The sequence below is a fragment of the Telopea speciosissima genome, chromosome 7 (genome assembly GCF_018873765.1).
Source record: "Telopea speciosissima isolate NSW1024214 ecotype Mountain lineage chromosome 7, Tspe_v1, whole genome shotgun sequence".
Taxonomy (NCBI): Eukaryota; Viridiplantae; Streptophyta; class Magnoliopsida; order Proteales; family Proteaceae; genus Telopea; species Telopea speciosissima.
Genome location: NC_057922.1, coordinates 58,507,514 through 58,524,536, shown reverse-complemented (window position 1 = coordinate 58,524,536; position 17,023 = coordinate 58,507,514). Strand labels below are relative to the sequence as shown.

Here is a 17,023-nt window from a genome sequence, read left to right as displayed (position 1 = left end):
ACTCAGGGCCTGCAATTTCCAGCTCTGACCTGCCCTTAGGGTCAGGTATCTCAGCCCAGGCCCTGTTCGGGCTCAGGGCGGGCCAGGGCAGGTTCGGGCCAACAGGGCCAAACTTGCACCCCTATATACAAAGGTGGAGAGTGATACTAGTTTTTAAAGGATTAATCAACTTAATTCAGTGGATGAGTTTTTTTAATTACCCACTTGGCCTATGAAGTGACCTTTATATGTATTGTTTTAAGGTGGTTGAATTTTTTTGGACATGTATGTAATATTATGTTAGCCTAATATTGATGGAAATGAAATTTAATTGGATTAATTTTGATGTTAATGGCATCAAAATTTATTGGGTAAATTGAGGTAATTGGATTAATATAATGTAATTGGGTTAATTTTGACGATAATGATATTTCAGTAATTATTGATAACAATGCAATGAAATTGTTCCTGAACAGGTTTTACCAAATGCCAACATGTTCAATTTTTGTTTCGAAAAGAGTTCTGGAACAGATTTACCAAATACTCATTCGCAACTAAAAAATAGTCTTTTAACATAAAAACAGAAAAAAACGTTTCTACCAAAGAACAGCGTTCCCAGAACACAAACGTTACCAAACACTGCCTTATTAGCAGTGCGCAACCCATCCTTGCGCGGGCTCTCGCGCTTGTTGTTGGATAAAGTAGAAATGGGAATAGTCTCAATGCCCAAATTCCCATCCATTTTCCAGAGTCCAGACTCTTGGGACTCCAAAAAAGTCCAAACTTGAGCATAAGACGGCGGATAAGGTGAAAAAGAGAATGGGTAGCTCCGTCATCCTCTCCCATGTTACGAGCCTCTCCATCACTTCTCCTCGCTTCCTCTCTAAAATGTACGCTCTTTCCTTTCGATTTATGCTCTGTTATTTCTTCTTCTTCTTCCTATCACTTCGTGCGTGTCTTCTTGTGTTTCAGGCAGGTCAAGTGGTCGACTGCACAACAACTACTTGAGAAGATGGGACCGAATACATTGCAATTCCCTGCCAAGTGGTTACTTTGATAGTTATCGATGCTACTGCAATGTTCCCGTTTCCCAATTCGACTAATCGGATGCAGGTTCGACCTCTGTGAAGTAAGTTCTCTCAGCTTCTTCAGTTAAGGAATGCTCGCCCTGATCGTTGGAAAGTACATTGTTTTATTTTTAATCCAGGATTCTATTCATTTGTTGCTCAGCTAAATGATATGGTACTCTGCTTCTCGTTTCGCTACATTATTTCTCTCTTTTATCCACTAATCTGTTCGAACAATTACCAATTTTCTTGGATCCTCAATGAAGCAGTGTATTTCGGTTTTCAACCTTTTTTATTTTTATTTTTTCAAGGCTCGTTTGTTTCAGTATAAAATTTTACAATTGAAAATTTACATATTAAAAATATTTCCAACATTTGTTTATAAGAGATGAAATATGATGTAAAAATGTTCAATATGATTTTGCTCATGTTATAACCTTGTTGTAACTATTGGTTCAGTTATTTTATCAAACGTCCGGTGGGCAACTTATAATCAGACATGGAGACATCTTTATACACGTGACATGGGACTCACTGTTGTGGGTGAAAGTGAATTGGCGATTCGTAGAAGAAAATGACATTAATGTGAGAGCATATCTTCCGAAATGGTGAAAAATCTAACATTCACAGATACAGATTTGGACACCGAAAGCTATCTAGGGGGGGGGGGGAGAGAGAGAGAGAGAGAGAGAGAGAGAGATGGTGAAAAATCTAACATTCACAGATACAGATTTTGGACACCGAAAGCTATTTAGGAAGACATGAGAAACAGTAACAGATCCGAAATCTCTAATCTCCTTGCCAATTTGCTCTATGAATCCTGATGCAGAGCATCCATGGAGGATGTTTACGCAGCCAAAAAAAAAAAAAAAAAAAATCTTCTCTGAAGAACTATATCCTGTGGACTCAGGTGGGTTGTGGATTCAGCAACTTACTTCCAAGGTGGATCTCCTTGGCGGTGGCATTGATGGATCTCCAAGAGCCAAAGCACTAGTGGATCTCTAGTTGCCACCTGTCTATCCTTATCATCTTCCATCACCATCTTCAATCAACTACACAACTGAAATTTCCAAGTAAGTTAGTCTCCTACCTTACAATCCTTCATTTCATTCCCCCTTCATTTGCAGCCTTTTCTCTACATAAAACCCTCCAACCGTGGCCCCTTTCTTTACTTTCCATTAAACCAGAATCGATCTTGGCAGCAGCCATTCTTGACTGCACCAAATCTTGTGGTGTTGTCTCTTTCTCAAGCCTCGAGCACCCAAAGTTCTTCAAAATTTAGCAGAGAAATTTGGAGAAACAGAACCATTGAATGGTTAATCTCTCTTGTCAGCTTCAAGGGTTTATTAGCCTCATCAAGGACTTTAGCAGAGAGCTTCCACTCTTCAAAACCGTTACTGTCAATTGAAAGCAGCTTGCTAATTTCTTCAATTCCGAGTGCCAAGTTTGGAACAATTTCTAGAATGTACCAATTGTAGGAGCTTGAACACCCTGGGTTGCTAACCCCTACTGTGTGATTTATCGAAGGTCAGATGGTGAAATGATTCACCTCCAGCAGAACCTCGACCTCGACCTCCAGATTTTCGACCACAGCAAGTTCCACTTTGGATTTCCCATAACTACGACACCTACAACGCCATCATCGAAAAGCTCTCCTGTGCTCGAGCCTTCCACCATTGGAAACCCTTATGGCCTCCAACGTTCACAAATCAAATGCAGCGAGAACCTCTTTGTTATGGTGAGGAGAAGTGTGTATAACGATTGAGTTTGGTGTTGAACGATCCCAGAAGTATGTTCAAGCCTCTATCTACCTTTTTCTCTGTTTCTCAAAACTGTCGAACAATCACTCGAGCTTAAGCCCCAAGCCATTTGCGGAGAAAATTTAGCTGCGTTTCTAATGCAGATGTTTAATTTGATATTCATCTGATTCTTACTCATTTCGGTATTTTCTTCAATTTTTTTCTCCTCCCCACGTAAGATTCAGCTGGGTTGTTGATCCAACCTTTACTGGACGTCAATGAAACTCTGTTTTTTGCGAGTGTAGTGCTTCTTAAAGTTCTCCAAGCTATTTCTGTTATTCGAGTTTGTTTTTGAACTCCAGTGCATCAGATTAATGAAACTGCTGTTTAGTCTGGTAACATTTTCATGTAAAAGCTTTACAGAGATTGTACAACAAACGGGGCTCAAATCATTCATAAAGTGTTATGTCCTTTTCTTCTTTCATGTTTTTCTTTTCATTTTAATCTTAAATTTACAGGAAAAGGGTTGTATCTGGAGTCCAGCCTACAAGATCTATACACCTTGGCAATTATCTTGGTGCCATTAAAACTGGATTTTACTTCAGGTTATTTGATTTTCCGTCATCTTTTCACTGCTGAATGGTCTATTCTTAAATATCTCGAACATAGTATTTGTTGTAAGATCGTTCTAATGATAAGAATCTGTTCGTTCTCCTAGAAACTCTTATTTGATGTTACCTGTACACTCTATTCCAACTTTCATATATAAGGATCCTAACCTTCTCCAGTTTAATGCATTGCAAGTTAATATTCTTTTTTACTTCCCATGCTATCGATGTTATAACTATTCTTCTTCATGTTCTTTATGTCACAAGGGAGGCCTGGCTGAAACTGAAGATGATATAAGTTGTCCAATTTAGTAATCATATGTCTTCACATATACAGTGTTTAAGTTGCTGGTATTTAGCCACTGAGAGCTTTGGAAATTTTGGGCTTTTTTTTTTTTTGAAAAATTGAAATAATAATTGAGAAAAAAATGTGAAATTTTTTTATATTGACCGTGATAAGTGTTAAAAATAGGCATAATCAGACGTTTAGGACAAGCAAATACAAAAACCTCTATGCATGACGAGTACGAGAAAGTAAGGGAAACAAGCTGGCTTGAAGTCACCATCTTGCATTGAAAAGGCAGTCAGAATATTGCTTTCCCACGTGATTAAAATATTGAGTATAGGTTAAAATTGTATATAATTGGACCTCATACTCACCAAAATACTGACGACACTCATACAAATTGGCATACATCATGTAGACACCATCACCCTATTGATGCAGTTAAATCACCTAAATGGTCTTATTTTATTGCAAATAAGCCTTGGGTTGGGCCTTTAGTCCAATGTGTTTTCATTGTAATGAGCCACTTTAATGGGCCTATAATATGGGTAGAGGTTAGGCATATGGAATTAGTTAGTTAAGTGTCTTTGTTTCTTTATTTTTATTTATTAAGTGTTTTAGTGAGGATGGATTAGGATTTTACAAGTCCAGTTCTATTTTGAGTCAGTTTTCTAATTAGGTAAGGATTGGGTTAGACCTTTCCTTTTTAATGTTTAAGTCTGTTTTTGAATCTTCTATATGAGTATGTAAGGGGGTCCAGCATTGTACACAAATTTTGATTAATGAAAAGCTTTGTCTTTGCTGCCTATCATGGTATGCTCTTCCCTTGTGTTTGATCAAGCCGGGTTGGTGTTTGTCCATCCAAACACCTTGCGGCAAGAAGCCTGGGTGCCCTCCTCTACCCTTACTCTTCTCCATTAATGAACAAGTAAATAAAACCTTCTTTTCTGCAATTCATGATCTGATCTGGAATTCATATGCAAGTGTTTTTTGACATGAATTCTAGTTGAGGAAATCTGGCCATCAAATCACCCTGAACTTTTGAGGAGTTGTTCTTCATCCTCAAGGAGACCTTCGACCATAGTTTGATCTTGATCGGACCTGCTGATCTGGAGATAATTAAATCTTCCAATTCTGCCTCTGTTTCCAGATTTAATACCATATATGTAATTGTTAATAGCACCATTGTTTCTGTTGATTCAACATTGCTGATATTTATATCTTATGATCAAATTCAAACATTTCTGTTTTCTGAATTTTAATTTGAGTTGTGAATTTACTGGTATACCCCTTTCCTAATACTACTAGGATTGCTTCATAACTCCAAATCCAACCCTTGGATCAAGTTCATATTTTCAGCAAGTATTCTATACGCAGAACTCGACCTGAGTTTCGAGTCCATCTGACCACCTGATTTTGACTTATGGTAATTCTCCATAATCTGGACTTTTATTCCCTGAGAAAAGATTCTGTTTTGGTGCTGTTTTGAGTTTTCAATTACAGTAATACATTACCTATTCAATTGGATAAGTTGTACTGAAGCTATGGGGGTAAGCACATAATTTGACTTATTGTTCTCTTGGGTGACGGAATATGCAAATGTTATTTCTCAAGAGACTTGCAGAGAAAAGTGGGGAGAAACAGGATACTCGGGAAAGAAGCCAAATGGGCATGTTATGGATCAATTTAAATAGAGAAGGTCCAAGAAGCTAAATGGGCATGTGGTTATAGAGAATCTTAGGAGTCAATAGAGCTTCCTTGGGTTCTAATTGGTGCTCATTTTCAATGAATGTCGTCTATTTGTATATGCATGTGTTTTCTGTAAAAAGATAAACATGATTATCATACACGAGACCTACATGAGTTCCTTGCTGCAGTAATGACATGCATTATTCATTGCTGGATATATGGAGATATTCTGATGCTTTACATAGGAAAATGATAACAGTGTTAAATCTATGACCCTAGTGTTTAGGATTTGTATGTAAATAGAAAGAGAAAGAGAGGCGGGGCATGGTGATATGTATTTGATGATTCTATTAAGCCAGGTATTTAAATTCATTGTAGATTTGAGAGTGCCTGATGTTGTCAACCCTCAATTAAAATTAGATCCTTGAACAAACAAGAAAATTATGGATTTTATGACAAGTATAACGACTGCAAATTGACATATTGATGGGGGATTTAAAGCATACAATCAACAGTAGAGAGTAGTGAAAATTTATTACAAATACAGGGAAAATTTTTCGTTATCGATAAGAAAAAAAGGGTTATGAACCTATCACCTTGCCTATTATTCTATCTTATTAAATTTTTTTTTTTGATAGATATCTTGTACACTATTAAATTATTATTCTAAAAAACAGAAATCCCATTGTATACTGATGCAGTACTTCAGCTGTAACACTCCCAAATCAAATATGGCATATGGGATCTTGACCTTCTTGAGAAGTTGGTTTAATAACCTACCAAATGACTTTAAAATCATGCTATGAATTTTGATCTCTGAAATTTGGCCTGAGGAAACTTCAGTTTGACTTTTAAAAAAAAAATACAAGCTCAAAAATAAGGCTGGACATACATTGACAGCCCTACACTGACCCAAAAGAACAATAAAATTTAGTTGATTCAAATCCAATCCAAACTAAATTGTTAAGCCTAGATACCCTGCATGTGGGAATTGCTGCATTATCCTGCCACATGGCTGAACTACATGGTCCATGGAGACAAGCTTGCATTCGTTGGACTGTTTGAAGGACATTATGCCTTACTGTGACAAAGAGATAGAGAGTTTTGAGAAAATCTCGGTGAGATAGAGGGAGAGCGTAGGTTGTTATTACCAAGGAAAGAGAGGGTTAGTATGAAAAATAGGAGAGAAAGCTGGCTGTGTGGGAGTTGTCTATGTTGGACTGTTCACGAAATAAGTGATGAAGATGGAAGTGCAAACCAAATTTGAGGTACTATGCTTTCAGTATCCCAATGTCTGCCCCCTTTTGTTTTAATATACTATGAGATCTCAAATTCATGAATGAATTACTACATTTTGGACCTTCATACTTGACTTCTGACCAGCAGGCATTTAGGGGAGGGTGTGGAGCAGGAAGTGAAGAGCGAGAGAGTTATTTTGTTGAACCTTGCAAAAGTGGAGCTTGCACTGGGTATGGCCCTTTTTGCTCCAATGTATTGGGTTCCAGTCCAAAGTCATATGTTGATGTTGAAGATGTTAAAAAATGACAACTATTAGTCCAAGCATGCCCTGATTTTTTTCTTCCTGAATGATACTTTAAATTATATAGAATCACTAATTTCACGAAAATTAAGATTATGGAGTCCATATAATCTGGTTCTTTTGGCTTGGAAATGATGCATTCACTTTGGTCCTTTTATACTTTTTCATGTGGTATGTTTCCTATGATTTAGATTTCTTTGTTAAAGATTCAATCTGGTCCTCCTATTGAATTTGTGTTTCTAGGAGATACCAGAGAGAGCAACATTCTTCTGTCAATCTTGTTAATCTAACCCTGTGTTTTTTTTTATAGGTTTTTTTAGTTGACATGGTAATATATGCTCTTACACTCTTCTTGCAGAATACATATGAAACATTCTTCTTCATTGTAGACTTACACGCAGTATGTAACCTGTTATCATTTTTCCCTCTTTGCCTTTAACTTTTTGTGTTTGAAAAATGTTAGTGATACCATTGGGCTTCAGTTTTGCTATTGGTATCTTTTATTTATTTTTCCCTATGAAAGGCTACTATAAATTCCTTGGTTTTCCTTGTATAAGCTATTCTTCAGCTTTGGTGGCCTTTGGCTTCTTTCACATGGTAGCTCACAAACAGTTGTTAAGTGGCATCAGTTTTGATATCTATCCTATTTTGGAATTCCTAGTTGTATTAGGAATTCCTAGTAGGATTAGGACTGAGGTTTTATTCCTATTTCTACTGTGATTCATTGTAATTCAGTTTAGTATAAATAAAGGGCCTGGGTGATCTATTTTGATCACTCAAGCATTCAGATTTCATAGCTGTTTACATGGTATCAGAGCCTATTCTGATCGAATAAACAGCCTTCTCAGTTTTTTCTGTTTTTTATTCTCCCCTCCCCTCCACGGTTCCAGCTCTCTCTTCTTTCTCACTCTCGGCTCTTCTCTCTCATTCAGGGCAGCATCTATGAGGTGAATCTGTTAAAGGATTTAGATGCTGCTCTCCATATCACCTCTTTGAAGACTTCAGATCCTTGGTGTGCCCTAATTCTGCCGGCAGAGCTTCTCCAACCTTGAAGATCGATTTCTGAATACAGTTGCAGATCGATTCTTCCTTTTATTTTGGGGTTTTTTTCTGCTGCTACTTGGTGCACACCTCCTTTTGTTTGAAGACTGCAGGAGTGGATCACAATCACATCAGATCCGGCACTGCAGTTTCTACAAACCCAGGTTTTCCTAACCTTTTTTTTCAAAAGTTAGGGTTTCTCCTTGGCTAATCCAACAGTACCTTTTTTGGAGCATATATTCTCAACTTCCAGAAGCAGTACTTGACCTGTTGGAAGCTGATTTTCTATTTGCTGACTGATTTAAGATAACCTTCTTCATCTCCATTGCATACAATGCCTGATTCTGATGTATCTACTGGTTCGGATGATCAAGTCACTTCTGGACTTGATGCACAGACTCGACAAGAGTATCTTCCCTTTTCTGCCTCCATCAAACTTGATGAAATTAACTATCTCATGTGGTCCAGATCAACCTATCTCATTGTTGCTGGCCGTGGTCTCACTGGCCACCTTACTGGTACTTCAGTAAAACCTTCTACTGCAGGTCCTCTACAGACTCGATGGATCTCTAATGACTCTCAGGTCATGGCCTTTCTTCTGAATTCTATGAACCAAGATCTTGCTAATGGCTATTTACTTCTAGAGACTGCTGCCCAGATATGGATGGCTGCCAAAGAAACTTATGGATAGATTGGTAACGATGCTCAGGTTTATGAATTACGAAAAAAAATTCATGAAACCACTCAGACGGACCTCTCTATTTCCAAGTATTATGCTCTCCTACGAAGTCTATGGCAACTGGATCATTACACGGATTACCAGCCCACTAATCCTACTGATATTGCTGCCTATCGCAAGCATGTTGATAAAATCAGAGTATATGACTTCCTCGCTAGATTAAATGTGGAATATGATCCGATTCGGGTCCAGGTACTTAGCAGGATCCCTTTTCCCACTTTGGAACAGTCCTATGCCTTGGTACATTATGAAGAAAGCAGGCGGACTGCTATGTTACACACTCCCACCAGTGATAGATCAGCTCTAAAAACTGCTGCCACTGCTGTTCCTACACCGGATGGGCTGTCCATTACTAGTGACTCTTCTAAAGCAACCGTGAAGTGTGAACATTGTAATAGGCCTTATCATACCAAGGCTACTTGTTGGAAACTCCATGGTAAACCGGTTGACTTTGAAGCTAAACGTGCTGTCCGGAAGTCGAAAAACAAAGCCAATCATACTGAGGCTGTCACTACTACTCCCACTTCTGACACTGGTCTATCCAAGGAAGAATTTCAAGCGTTCTGTCGTACGTTACAGGCTTCCGCTGCTTCTACTACATCGACTCCTGCTAGTTCTTCCACCAATCCAGGTTCAAATTTTGTCCATTCAGGTATTTCCTTTGCTAGTCATTGTGCATCGGTAGTCTCCTCTCCCTGGATCATAGACTCCGGTGCCACTGATCATATGACTGGATCCTCCAGCCTCTTTACTCATTACTCTCCTACCTCTGGTAAAGATAAAGTATGGGTGGCTGATGGTTCTCTCTCTTCTATCTCTGGGAAGGGCTCTATCAGTTGCACTCCTTCCTTAACTTTATCCTCTGTTTTACATATTCCTAAATTTAGCACTAATCTTCTTTCCATCAGTAGTCTTACCCGTGATTTGAATTGCAAAGTAACATTATTTCCTTCTCATTGTGTGTTTCAGGATCTGGCAACAGGGGCGACGATTGGATGTGGTAAGATGCATAGTGGATTGTACCTGCTTGATGATGGGAGTCCTACTTCACAACCATCTTTGGCTTCTCCTATACATCAAAGCTCGTTAGTTTCTTCTGAATTTCAACAATGGCATAACAGACTAGGTCACCCTCCTTTAGGAACATTATCCCTTTTATTTCCTGCATTAGCTAAAGAATGTCATAGAAACGACTTTTTTTGTGAAGACATCGTTCTACTTATTCCATTTCTAATAAAAGAAGTTCTTCTCCTTTTAATCTTATTCATTCTGATGTGTGGGGTCCTAGCCGAAAACCATCTCTTAAAGGCCATCGTTGGTTTGTTTCTTTTATTGATTGTTATTCTAGGAGTACATGGGTATATTTAATGCATAATAAAAGTGATGTTTTTTCTTGTTTTTAAAATTTTCATAAGATGATTCAGACCCAATACAGTGCCACTCTCAAAATATTGAGGAGTGACAATGGTAAAGAATACATGGATGGTCAATTCCAACACTACCTTGCTGCCCATGGTATACTCCATCAAACCAGTTGTGTCGATACCCCAGCTCAAAATTGGGGTGGCTGAAAGGAAAAATCGCCACCTCATTGAGGTGACCCGGGCTATCATGTTTACCCATTCTGTCTCCTCCCAATATTGGGGAGATGCTGTCCTGACTGCTGCCTATCTCATCAATAGGCTCCCTACCCGAGTCCTTGACTCTGCCACCCCTGCATCTTTACTGATGGGTTCATCCTCCTTTGTTGTCCCACCAAAGGTTTTTGGTTGTGTCTGTTATGTTCGGGATACCCGCTCCCCTGGCAAACTCGAACCCCGTGGGGTCCGATGTATTTTCTTGGGATATTCTCCATCCCAAAAGGGATATAAGTGTTACCATCCTCCTACCCGTCGTACCTTCACCAGTATGGACGTTGTCTTTCATGAAACTCTCTCCTATTATCAGTCCACACCTCTTCAGGGGGAGATTTTCAGTGAAGATGTGATGGTTGACCTTCCGGTACAGACCCAGACTCGGGTCCAACCACCTGTTTCTCCCACCCCTCAACCGGTTGTTATTTCCTCCCCTCTTCCCTCCGATGGTTCCCCACCGGATTTTCCCCAGGGGGCAAACTTAGAAAATGCTGAAAATCCTATGGGTGACAATTCCCTTCAGGGAGAGATGACTCCAGTCCAACAAACCATTAGGGAATTTCAGAAGAAAATGAACGACTCTAACCTCAAAACCTATCACAGGGGACATTCCAAATACAAGCAGCTTCCATCCACTGTAGCACCAGCACCACCACAGTTGTCGGCTCTGGAACCAGATCAATCTCCAGGTAACATGTCTTCTCCTTCGTCTCCTGATTTACCTATTGCTCATCGTAAAGGTATTCGGGCTTGTACCCAGCACCCCATTTCTCATGTAGTCTCTTATGACTCCCTTTCTCCATCATTTCGTATATTTGTCTCCTCTCTTTCTTCTGTTTGTATTCCCCAAAATTAGCAGGAAGCTTTTATAGATGGAAAGTGGAAAGCAGCAATGATGGAAGAAATGCAAGCCTTAAAAAAGAATGATACATGGGAACTTGTGGTTCTTCCTCCAGGAAAGAAACCAGTTGGATGTAAGTGGGTGTTTGTGGTGAAACAGAAGGTAGATGGCACTGTGGATCGATACAAAGCACGTTTGGTTACAAAAGGATTTACTCAGTGACTTATGGGATCGATTATCAGGAGACTTTTGCACCGGTTGCGAAATTAAACACCGTCAGAGTGCTACTTTCTTGTGCAGTGAATCTTGGCTGGGAGTTGCAACAATTAGATGTGAAGAATGCCTTTCTCCATGGAGAGCTTGACGAGGAAGTGTACATGGACATTCCACCAGGTTTCTCTTGTGATAAGACCAGTGGGAAAGTTTGTAAATTGAAGCGTGCTTTATATGGGCTGAAACAGTCCCCCCGTGCTTGGTTTGGACGATTTCATACGCCAATGGTCTCTGCAGGTTATAAGCAGAGCAATGCTGATCATACCTTGTTTATCAAGAAAAATGGTGAAAAGGTAACTCTTCTAATAGTTTATGTGGATGATATTGTGGTGACCGGGAATGACAATCATGAAATCACCCAGTTGAAGGCTTATCTTGGGCGAGAATTTGAAATAAAAGATCTGGGAAAACTAAAGTACTTTCTAGGGATAGAAGTTGCTCGGTCTTCTAAAGGCATCTTTCTTTCTCAAAGGAAGTACATCCTAGATTTATTGACCGAGTCTGGAATGCTAGGGTGTCATCCCTCTGATACACCTATGGATGCAACTACTAGACTTAAAGAAAAGGAGGGAACTCCTGTCGACAAAGGTCGGTATCAAAGATTCATTGGTAAGCTCATTTATTTGTCTCATACAAAACCTGACATAGCAGTATGTGTGAGTATGGTTAGTCAGTTCATGCATGATCCACATTCCTCTCATATGGATGTTGTTATCCGGATCCTTCGGTATTTAAAATCAGCATCGGGTAAAGGTATTCTTTTGTCTCCGAATGGTCATCTTCGTGTCGAAGCATATATTGATGCAGATTGGGCTGGTTCCTCTGACAGAAAGTCCATTTTTGGCTATTGCTCATTTGTTGGTGGCAATCTTGTTACTTGGCGTAGTAAAAAGCAGAACGTCGTGGCGAGGTCTAGTGCTGAAGCAGAGTTTCGTGCTATGGCACAAGGTATTTGTGAGATGTTATGGCTCAAAGGTTTATTGCAAGATATTGATACTCCTATTCCTCTTCCCATGAGGTTGTACTGTGACAACAAGGCTGCTATTAGCATTGCTCACAACCCTGTTCAGCATGATCGCACCAAGCATGTGGAGGTTGACAGGCATTTTATTAAAGAAAAGTTGGAAGAAGGGTTGGTTTGTGTTCCTTTTGTGCAATCTACTGATCAGCTTGCTGATGTGTTCACGAAGGGCTTAGGTGGGAAGGTCCTTCATCCTAATCTGGTCAAGTTGGGCATGGTTGACATTTATGCTCCAACTTGAGGGGGAGTGTTGAGATAGGCTAGTTACACGATTGGAGTAACTAGTCCTAATGGTGCTATGATTGTAGTCCTAGTGGTGCTATGATTGTAGTCCTAGTAGTGCTATGATTGTCTTTACTTTATTTTTCCTTTTTTATTATTTTTTACCTTCAGCCGAATCCGATTTTGGAATTCCTAGTTGTATTAGGAATTCCTAGTAGGATTAGGATTGAGGTTTTATTTCTATTTCTATTGTGATTCATTGTAATTCAGTTTAGTATAAATAAAGGGTCTGGGTGATCTATTTTGATCACTCAAGCATTCAGATTTCATAGCTGTTTACAAGCTCAAATGCTCAATTACTTTGAATTTTAAATATCACATAGCTTCTATTGTGCTAGTAAAATTGCACCTGCTTGTTGACAAACTACTGCCATCGCTGATATATGGTTATTTATTCAACAATTAATAGATTCTCCTTCTTTATTCATGATATGGGGCCATAGTTGTCTAGGCATTGGCCGATCGCCATATAATTCAAGGTGCCCAGACAGAAAATAGGGGGAAAAGGAAGGAAAGAATGAGGGAAAGGGGGAGGTAAAGGGGGGGGGGGGGGACAGGAAGGTAAAGAGGGGAAATAGGAAGAAAAACCAGAAAGAGAATGAAAAAATAAGATTTAGGTGGGACAAAGAAGCAGTGGCTGCCTGCCACTACCACTGGAAAGGTTGCAGCGGAATTATTGTAGTTTTATTTTTATAAGTAAAGGCAAGTGTTATCTTGTTTTACATTTATGTCCTGTCATATTTGTAAGTGATAAGAGACCAAATTTCATATTTTACATGCGGCCTTCTTTGAAACTAAAATAAAAGAAAAAAAATTCTAATATAATTACACTTCAATCGTCCATTTTATTTATAATTCCTCGTCGTCTAAGCGATGCCTAGGTGCTATGGCGTCTAGGCACCCTCCAACTGCTTAGCATTGCCTTGTCACCATGACGATTATGATATGGACCACAAAGAGTGTATAACATGTTGAACTAGACTGTAACTATTGTTGAGGGCTAACTTTGAAATATCCAAAAATTGATCTGTGGCATGATATGTATCCCTCATAGCCTTTATAAATTTTTGCTAATAAAGCAGAAAAGTAAACTTCTAACCTTATTTTGGTATTGCTATGATGTAGTGTAGCCAAATGGGGGCTTTCTTGGGCATGGGACCAATCAGCTGCTGATGTTTGTTTCATTTGTTCAGTCGCATTAGGATTGGGAATCCTAGTCGCACAAGAAGTCTCTTGGAAGAATCCTAGTCTAACTGGGACTCTAAGAGTATGAATCCTTGTAAAAGAGGATGCCTTGTCCAAGTAGTGATGCAGATTTATCACCAAACTGGGCTTCTTTGCTTAGGAATAAATCTAGGGTTGGCTTATATACATGTTGGGCCTTTGATCCCATGAGTTTCTAATGTAATAGGTCAATTTTATGGACCTAAAGTATGGGTAATAGGGTCGCATACGGGATTAACCGTTTTAATTCCTTACACCCTGAAAGCCCACTTCTGTAGGAGACGGCATGCGTTCACTGATCTTATTTATATTATGCAAAATGAAGTTCAGTCGGTTAGGTTAGTTTTTTATAAGGGCGCTGGAGGTGCCTGCAGTTACTTGATTCTTTTGTTGGACCTCTGCCTACAAGTCTCGCTGCCATGTCTGCTTCTGATGCAGGCGTGTTTTGTTCTTCACCAGCAAGATACGGCCAAAGAAGCAACGGTCGGTTGATCTGGGTTGGTTCCTGGCCACCCGGATCAAATAGCGACAAGATTACTAACAACAGAGATTGAACCGAGGGCTATTAGGATAGCCCATGGTCAACTCGCTTTACCAAAGCGAGGTGCCGCTAGATGGGGCATCGAGCGACCCAAGATCAACATCAACAGAAGTGGTTGAATCCACCAATGGCGTCTACAACAACAACTAGCAATGAAACTGAGAAAGAAAACAAAAAGAAAAAGAACACGAAGTAACAACCAAGGGTAAAAAAGACCCGAACCAGAAAGATATTTCCTTAAGCTTAGCAAGAAGACGCTCTTGATGAAAACTTTACTACAAAAGGAAGGTAAAAGTCCTTAAATTAAAACTAAAAAGGTTGCTGCTTAAAAGGCCCCGGTAAGAGGGGGGTTAGTTATCTTAGGAGCCATCTCGGTCATGTGATTACTTAAAGTGATCATGTGACTTGGTTAAGTGGTCATGTGACTATTTAATTGTTTTGTAAGTTGGGCTGGATTAGGACTCTATAAGTCCAGACATGTTCTGAGTCTATTGCCTTCAATATTTCACTTTCCTTGTCAGTTTAGGTTACCTAATAGGTTAAGGATTGGGTTAGGCCTTTCCTTTATAGTGTAGGAGTCAATTTTTGAGTCTTTTATACGAGATTGTAAAGGGGGTAAGCATGGGACACGAATGTTGATATTAATGAAAAGCTTTTTGCTGCTCTTCTTCTCCATTGAAGATTTTTGTCTTGTATTTAATCAAGGCTGGTGGGATCGGTGTTCAATCCGATTGACACCTTGCGGTGGGTTGCCCGGGTAGTTCGTGTCATACCCCGGCCCGGTTAATAAGGGCCAAGTGTGGCTGGATGTCTCAGACACCCAATCAACCTACCAGGATCGCAAGTGCAGTGTTCTATTTGCAATTTCATTCATAATAATCAGAATTTAAATGCAGCGGAAGCAGTTAAATAGAGCAATAAGACAATAGTAAAGGAAAACTAGTGATAACATTATATTTATATAAACAGTTATGTACAAAAGAGTTACATTAGTGATTCAGAAAAGAGTAACTCCAAAGCCCAAAAAGTTATAAGCTATAATTACTACAAAAGTGTTATAAACAAAAAGGAAGGAAGTAGTCTGATCAGTCTGGAAGATCAGGAGAACGCGCAGTCGTCGCAGGAACACGAAGCATCGTGCTCAACAAAGAGAGGAGTATCAACTCCAGTAGCAGGAGAAGCATCCTAAGCAGAAGGACTCCCCAAAGAACCAGTAGCAGTAACGGAAGCAGTTTCATTTGAAAGAAATATAAGGATCCACGGGGGTGAGCTCTCAACTGAGCCCAGTAAGAGAATGCATGCATACAAACACAATAATCCATGATGCATGTACTAGTCTAGCATGCTCCTAGCACAAATGCTAAGTCTCATGAGGTTTAAGTATTACTGTGGTAGATGCTAACCTCGGTTCCGGAACCAACACATCGGTCACCCGAGTGAAACCATTCTACCACGGTGAGGACCCGCCAGTCCCGGAACTAACACATCGGACCCCGACAGACCCCCAAAGACCAACCTTGACTGTTTATTCCCACAGCGGAGTACACACGCTAACATGGGACAGAAGATCGCACCCCGGCATTATCCCTTCGGCTGTGCCACGGGTTGTCCAACACCTCTTCCCCTGTTGGTAAGGGACATAGTACTGGGTAATGATTCACAACCTAGCCCAGTGCAATCTATTCATGATGATATAAGCATGATCAACTGAATTATAGAGTACTGAATTCCACCATCAACAATTCACAATAGTAATAACATCAATGCAATGCAATGCAATATGCTAATGTACAGCCTAAATCATATGCATTCTAATGCATCAAAACGCAAGCTAAGAAACTATATGCATCAGAGTAGTTTCAATGATGCATGATATGACATTCAGCATAACAACAAATTAAGATGACAAACACGCCCAAATTAAGTTCAAAGTTCCCTTACCTGTAGTAGTAGCTAGCCTAATTCAATTAACCCTCCAAGAAACCAGTAGAACTGACAGAGAACAGCAGAAACAAACCTAACAATACACAAGACATCATCCATTAGGTCCTGAGATGGTCCAAGGTTAAGTCCTATAGAGGCAGGGTCATAAGGGTACCAAAAAGGGGGAGCCGGATGCAGACTTCCAGGGAGCCGGTCGACCGCCCCTGGGCCTGCAGCAGCATCCGACTCAATGGCCGAAATTGGGGGTTTTGGTCCTACTACCTGGATCCTTGCATGCATGGACCCAATTGTAGGTTTTTATATCAATTCAAGGTGGGTCTCTCTAATTGGGGGTTCAATTTCATGGTTGGTTCCCTAATTTAGAAATTACATCAATTAAACCTAAATTAGTTGCCTTAGGGTTTATCACATGGTCAACAGTTTAAGAAATTGGGGTTAGAATAGGGTTAGTCATGTGATTTCAGGTTTAATTGGACTGGGACTGATCAAAATAGTCCAAATTCATGCCAAAATTCAATACCTAAGCTTGGTCTTGAGGCTTTAATGGTAGCAAGCTAATTTAGCTGAATTAGAGT

General features: G+C 39.7%; 1 long non-coding RNA gene across 1 annotated transcript in view; it reads left to right on the top strand.

Moving 5' to 3' along the window:
- The first annotated feature begins 775 nt into the window (after nucleotides 1-775).
- Nucleotides 776-17,023, top strand: part of LOC122666967 — a 34,966-nt gene continuing 18,718 nt past the window's right edge. Inside the window, exons 1-2 of the long non-coding RNA XR_006333737.1 lie at nucleotides 776-869; nucleotides 952-1,108. This is a non-coding gene — a long non-coding RNA (uncharacterized LOC122666967). The remainder of the gene's footprint in view (nucleotides 870-951; nucleotides 1,109-17,023) is intronic.